Raw genomic sequence first — 7,997 nt, forward strand, 5'->3', positions numbered from 1 at the left:
AGCCCAGGGAGCAGACTGTGTCCACCTCCCCAATGCAGGAATCATAAGCACTCACCACAATGTCGGAAACCTTGGGATCTTATGCTTGTACAGCAAGTAATCTGCCAACTGAGCCACCTCCTAAGCCCTTCATTTCTAGTTACAATTCTAGCTGATCTGGAGAAACTCAAGCACATTCCTTTTGAAGTCTACTCTTACAGCGATGATACCGCAAAGCCACTCCTTCAACACATTCACGTTCACAGCGTTCTGTAAGGCAGATGTTATTATATTTATCCAAATTTTGCACATGGATGCTGGAGTTGGGTTTAGAGAAGTTGAATAAACTGCCTAAAGTCACAGAGCTTCTAAGAATTGACCCCATGCCCTCTGAAATTACATTCCATGCTCTTTCCACTACAACATGCATGTAAATTTAGTTAATTCTCAGGCTCAGCTTGAAATATTATATCTCTGCTCATCTGTGTAAAATTGATTACTCTCATTTGATGCACCATTATAACTCTGACAGCTGGTGCCATGGGGGCCATGATTTTAGAAAGCACGTATGAATGTTTTAATTAGACTTGTTTTCTCTGTAAAGCACATTAGTTGGGTTTTTTTTTCTTCATTAGGATTTTATATGATACAATGAAAGAAACAGCAGACTTGCTGTGTGCTTGGTTATGCTTTTCACAGTTATTAACTCTTTGGGGGATGTGGCTAGGAATGGTGTGTTGTATGAGAACTGGGGTGAACATAGATCGGGGGAGAGATTTCTGGACTTCGCTGTGAGTGGGGCTCAGGAGTGTGTCAGTGGTTTCCAAGAGTGACTTTCAAAACATTCCATTGCACCTCGATCTCAGATTCCATCCACAACAGACCTGTTGATTTCTTTGTACCAGTCTGCACTTGCCGCTTCTACGTTTGGTCAAGCTCTATGGCAGATCAAAAATGCAAATACAGAGGCTGGAAAGATAGGTCAGTTTGTAAAGTGCTTGCCTCAGGAACACCAGACATGAGTTTGGTCCTCAGAAAAGAAGTTGGGTGTAGAACAAGAAATTGTGTGGGTAGAGAGGTGGGGGAGGACCTGAGAGGAAATCAGGAGGGACATGAGCATGATCAATCTACATTATAAGAAATCCTCAGATAATTGATTTTTTTTTAAAAGCTGGAAGTGATGATGCATGCTTATAATCCTAGCACGGGGATACAGACACAGGTGGTCCCATGTGTGTGTGTGTGTGTGTGTGTGTGTGTGTGTGTGTGTCTGTCTGTCTGTCTGTCTGTCTGTCTGTCTGTCTAGAAAGCTAGCTTGGCCTACTTGGTAGGTTCTAGTTTAAAGAAAAAAAAAAAGAATGGCTTCCAAGTAATGACATTTAAGATTGTCATCTGATGTCCATGTGCTTATATATACACAAACATGAACATCAATATCAACATGAGCTCCTGCACCTCCAAAAACACATGCACATATAGAATGCAATTATGATAGCCTAGTCTAGTGTCTAAAATTCTTTAATAGCTACCCATTCTGTGAAAACTAACAATGCCAAGCTAGAGGACCCAGCGTGACTCAACTCCCTCCCCATTATCCTATTACCACCAGTAACATTTTGGGATTATGTTATGTGGTGGTTTGAATGAAAATGTCTCCCATAAGCCCCTAGGAACTGGTACTATTAGGAGGTGTGGTCATGTTGGAGTAGGTGTGGCCTTGTTGGAGGAAGTGTGTCACTGGGGGTGGACTTTGAGATTTCAAGTGCTCGAGCCAGGCCCAGTGTCTCTCTTTTTTCTTGCTGCCTTGCTGATCGAGTTATAGAATTCTTAGGTACCTCTCCAGAACCAAGCTTGCCTGTGGTCTACTATGCTTGCTGTCTTGCTTCCTGCCATAATAGTAATAGACTAAACGTCTGGACCAATTAAATGCTTTCATTTCTAAGAGTTGCTATGGTCATGGTGTCTCTTCACAGCAATAGAAATCCAGTTAAAACCCCTCATGCCTTGTTGAAGTCCCTCAAAGTCTTCTGCTTCTGTAGAGGCTCACACAATCCTAGTTTCTTTTCTAGATCATTCTTTTCTCTATTTTGGTATAAGTGTTACCTCTGCAGAGACCTTCCCTGAGCATCCAATCTGAAGTAAGCTCCTTGATTACTTTACACATTTTCCTTAAAAGCAGGCATTACAAATTAGAGTTACATGTTTTGTAGGTTTTTTTATATCACCTGTCCCAACACAAATGTAAGCTCTAATTTCAGTTTGACCCACTACTGCCTGGTATATATGAGATGTTTAATAACATCTAGAATAAATGTGTGCCATTTTGAAAACTGAGTTCTCAGCTTGAGATATACCCAAACCATCTAACATTTATTTTGGACCATCAGCCTTAGCACTGTGATGGCATCGTATGTCAGTAAGTGGCAGAAAGTAGGTATGTGTACTTAGCACAGACACATCAGGGTGTTTATGAAACAGATGCCAACTCTCTTGTTCTTCTGTTATAGTTCACTGACTGCCTTAAAGGCAATTGATCTATAGGGAAAGAGTACCAGGGGATTAGGTTAAACATTCAATGTTCTACAATCAAGAAACTGAGATGTGGAATTTTGGATCTTCATGCTCCCTCCTGTTCTCCAAATGCCGAGAAGAGGAATCCCAGAAGAATTCCCTACTGGACAACATACAGCTACCATACTCTTCCTAAGAACCAGAGAAGGCAACAGAAACAGTAACAAAACACCCACCTAACAAGAATGAGACCAGATATCAGCACCTCAAATTACAATTATTCCAAACTCAGATACTTAGATGCCATCATAAAAACATAATCAATAATGACGACAAGAACGCTATGTTTCTAGTAGAGCCCAGCAACCTTACCACTTTGAGAAATGGAACAGAGTTCAAGCATAACACAAGGACAAATAGCTGTTGCGAGTATGACAGAGATCCTTAAAGGAAATGACGAAATCTCTTAAAGAAATCTATGAAAACACAAACAAGGAGTGGAAGGAAATGAACAAAATGAGGGAAATCTAAAAGAAAAAAAACAATGATCAGGTGCCTCAGAGGCAAGACTCAACAACAGCAGACAAAAGATGGGAGAGAGACTCTCAGGATGAAAGACACAATTGAGGAAATGGGCACCTCAGTCAAAGAAAATGTTAAGTCTAAAGAACACCAAGCATAAAACATCCAGGAAATCTAGGACACTAGCAAAAAACCGAATCTAAGAATAGTAGGAAGAGAAGAAGGAAAATAAACCTGGGTCAAAGTCATAGAAATTTTATCCAACCTACAAAAGGAGATGCCTATCAAGGCATAAGAAGCATACAGAACACCAAATAGACTGGATTAGAACAAAAATTCTCCTTGGCACCTAACAGTCAAAACACAGTTATCCTCACACCTAAAATACCTAAAGACCCTAAGGAATGAGAATTGCAGTCCAATTTCTGTTATGAACATAGACGCAGAAAATGTCAAATACTTGCAACTGAATAAAAAAAAACACATTAAAAAGATCATCCACCATGATCAAATAGAATTCATCCAAGAGATGCAGGGATAGTTCAACATACTTAAATTGATAAGTGTAATCCACCATATTAACAGCCTGAATGGGAGAAAAAAAATCCCTACTTGATCATCTTATCAGAAGCAAAGAGACCTTTGACAAAATTTAACACCCCTTCATGATAAAAGCCCTGGAGAGATTAGGGATACAAAGGACACGCTTCAACATAATAAAAGCAGTTTACAGCAAGCCCATAGCAACCATCAACTTAAATGAGGAGAAACTCAAAGCAATTCCACTAAAATCAGAACCAGGCAAGGTTGTCCTCTCTCCATATGTGCTCAAAATAGTAGCTGAAGTCTTAGCCAGAGCAGTAAGACAATTGAAGGGGACCAGGGGGATACAAATTGGAAAGGAAGAAGTCGATATATCTTTACTTGAAGATGATATGATAAGAGATCCAAAAATTCCTACCAGAGAACTCCTACAGCTGATAAACACTTTCAGCAAAGTAGCAGGATATAAAGTTAATGTTTAAAAATCGGTCACCCTCCAACATACAAATGACAAATGGGTTGAGAAGTAAAGAAAAAAAAAACACTATTCACAGTAGCCTCAAAAATATAAAATATCCTGGGGTATCATAATCAAGCAACTGAGAGAGTTGTTAAAAACTCTGAGACACTGAAGAAAGAAATTTAAGACTATATCAGAAGGTGGATAGATCTCCCATGCTCATGGATCAGTAGAATTAATATAGTAAATATAGTCATCTACAGATTTAATGCGATCCTTATCAAAATTCTAATACAATTCTTCACAGATTTTGAAATGACATATTTTTTTAGCTTCATATGGAAAAAAAAAACCCCAGGATAGCTAACACAGTCGTGATATTAAAAGAACAACTGGAGTCTCACCAGGCCCAATATCAACTTGTACTACAGAGCTATAGTAATAAGAACATCATGGTATTGGCACAAAAACAGACACATCGATCAATAGAATCTAATTGAGGATTCAGACATAAGTCCATATACCTATGGATACCCAATTTCTGATTAAAAACCAACAACAACAACAAAGAGCCAGAAATACACACATGGAAAAAGACAGCATCTTCAACAAGCTGCCTGTCAAGTTGAATGGCTGTGTGCAGAAGCCCAAATATATCTGTACTTATGACACTGAACAAATGGCTCCAAGTGAATCAAAGACCTCACGAAACTTAAGGCTAAACACAATGAACCTGATAGAAGAGATAGTGGAAAGTAGCCTTGAACTCATTGGCACAGCAGACTTTCTGAGCAACACACCATTAGCACAGACACTAAGACCAACAATTAATAAATGGGGCCTTGTGAAACAGAGAAGCTGTAGGACTAATGACACCATTGTTCTGACATCGTGGAAGCCTGCAGAATGGGGGAAGATATTTACCAACTACACACTTGATAAGGGCATATATATATATATACCCCAAAAAACTGGATATCAAGAAAACAAATAACCCAGTTAAAAATGGGTTATAGATCTAAACAGAGAATTCGAAATAGAGGAAACTCAAATGGCCGAGAAGCACTTAAGGAAATGTTCAACATCTTTAGTCACTGGGGAAATGAAAGTCAAAACTACTTTGAGATTTCATCTTATAAATGAAAATTTTTTTCATTTATAAAAAATTTTTTTCATTTTATAAAAAATTTTTTATAAGATAAAAAAATGACAGCTCATTGCCAGTGGGAGGGCAAATATGTATAGCCACTATAGAAATCTGTGTGGTAGGTTCCTCAGGAAAATGAAAAAGATCTACTTCAACATCCAGCTCTCCCACTCTTGGGGCATATTCCTTAAGCTTTATCCTACCACAGAGGCATACGTTCAACTATGTTCATTGCTGCTCTTCTCATATCATCTAGAAACTGGAAATAATCTAGATGTCCCTCAGCAAATAAGTGGATAAAGAAAATGTAGTACCTTTACAGAATAAAATATTACCCAGCTGTTCAAAAATTAAATCATGAAATTTATAGGTAAATAGATGGAATAAGAGAAAAAAAATCATCCTGAATGAGGCATACAGGACCTAGAAAGACAAATACGGTATGAATTCATAGATATAGATATAGATGTAGATGTAGATATAGATATAAATATAGATATAGATATTAGCTGTTAAGTTAATGATAAGCAAGCTACCCTCTACAGAACCACAGTGGTTAGGAATAGAGTAAGGGACTAGAGAGGCCAGAAAGATCTCCCTAGGAAAGGGAAATAGAATGGGTAGTTATGGATGAAGAAGGAGGCTAGAATGAGAAGATTGAGTAGCAAAGAGGGAAGACGAAGGAAAGAATATGAACAGAGACAGCTAAATTAAGGGCCATTTGAGGGGAGCTATGGTAACCCAATACAGTATAAGTTTTCTCAACTGTATACATATATGAAGACTATCAAAATGAAGTCATCAAATAACAGTGGAGACAGAGCCCCAAACAGACATCTCTTGTCATCAAATGAAGCTACTAGTACCAAGAATGGGTTAAATCTAAATGAAATGTTGGCCAAAGGATTCCCAAACAACACAGACTGGCTATAGGTTGCTTTCTACAAACCGAAGGCAAGGCCCTATTGCTGGAGACAACACTTACCCAACTCACTAAACATGAAGTCCAGTGGGTGTCTACCGAGAGCCTTTACCCCAATGGACTGGTGTTCTTGGTAGAGGAAGGCACTCTGCATACTACCAAATGAGAAATGTAAACACCAGTTAAGCTGCAAACCCTTTTATCTACATCTATGTCTTTCCTGAGAGATAAGCCAATGCATAGTGGCACAAAGCTTGTGGGAGTAACCAACCAATATCTGATTTGACTTAAGGTCCACTCCACAAGATGGAACCTATCCCAATGCTGCTTGGGTGATGAAGAACTTGAGACTAGATAGCCCAGGAACCTAGGGGAAAGGCAAACACTACAGTTGTGCTAAAGGAGCACAGCAGTAAGATGATTCCTAATGACATTCTGCTAGGCTCATAGATCAATGTCTTGCTCAGCCACCATTAGAGAAGCTTCTTCCTACAGCAGATGGGAATAAATAGTGAGACCCATGGCCAGGCAAAATGCAGAGAGTTGGAAATCTTAGAACATTCAAATCCTAAGCAGGATATCTCCATCAAATCCCTCCCTTTAGGGCTCAGGGGACTCTGCAGATGAGGAGGTGGAGAGAGTGTAAGAGCCAGAGGGGAAGGAAAGAAAGCCTGCTAAACACAGGGCCAGCACTCAAATGAACCCAGAGTGAGGCAGCAGCACGGGCTTGCACAGGTGTACACCAGATGGAGCTGAAAGGAGTAGTGGACACGAGCCTCCATCCCTAACCCAGAAGCAGTCGCCAACTGATAACCACTTGAAAATGAAAGAAAACTACTCTTAAATATAGGTGGCCTGCCCAGCAGTAGATGGCTGGCTGAAAACAAACTCAATGGCAGGTTTGGAAGTTCCTTGTGTCACAATGTCATGTCAGAGACTTTTCTTTTTAATTTAAAGTTTATCTTTTTATTTATTCTTCTTCCCTCCCTCCTCTGTTCTCCCTCCCCCCTCCTCCTCTTCTCCTTTTCCCGTTTCTCCTCCTCCTCCTCCTTCTCCTCCTCTTTCTTCTTTTTCCTTCCTCATTCCTCCCTCACTACCTCTCTTCCTCCCTCCTCTTCTCCCTCCCCTCTTTCCCCTAAAAGTCCACTCCCCCCTAACAGGTCCTTTATGTATATATTATGGCTTCCAGTTTTGTGCTTTTATGAGATTCCTGAGTGTGTGAACAAGTGAGTCTGCATTTATATCTGTTTCTTGTATCTTCTTTTGGGATCCTGTCCCTCTGTCTTGTCCTGTTCTGATGTGTGAATTTTATTTTTTCTTATTATATGCTATTTTATTATTATTCCTTCAAGGCCCATTTGTTTTCTAAGGAAAGACAGAAATGGGATGGATCTGGATGGAAGGGGAGGTGGGGGGGGGAAAACTTGGAGGTGTAGAGGGAAAGAAAACTGGAATCAGTATTTACTGAATGACAAAAAAATATATTTTCAATAAAAGGAAAAAATACCCTCTGAGATATATAAACTTTCAGGCTTTCAAAAAAGATGAGTATTTATATCAACTTTCAATACTTTTGATAAGAATACGTAAGGGCTATTACTCAGCCAACCCGCTTATCTCTAAACTTGACATTCTTCCATGTCCCTTTCGGGGATAGCAGACATAGGCTAAAGGTATTATTTTAGCTCCCTCTGCTGGTCATAAACGATGTGTTTGCAGGAGGCTGGACTGATAAGGATGGATTTCTTCTGGGTTTTTCACTGCACCCCCGCCCCTAGGTCCAGGTGAAGTGAGTATGTGGTCTTATAGTATTTTAAACAACTTTACTGAGATATAATTCACACGCCAGAAACTTCATTCACTTCAAGTGTTCAGTTTGGTCCTTAGTGTATTTATAAAGCATCACCATAATC

This window comes from Mastomys coucha, unplaced genomic scaffold (genome assembly GCF_008632895.1).
Source record: "Mastomys coucha isolate ucsf_1 unplaced genomic scaffold, UCSF_Mcou_1 pScaffold4, whole genome shotgun sequence".
Taxonomy (NCBI): Eukaryota; Metazoa; Chordata; class Mammalia; order Rodentia; family Muridae; genus Mastomys; species Mastomys coucha.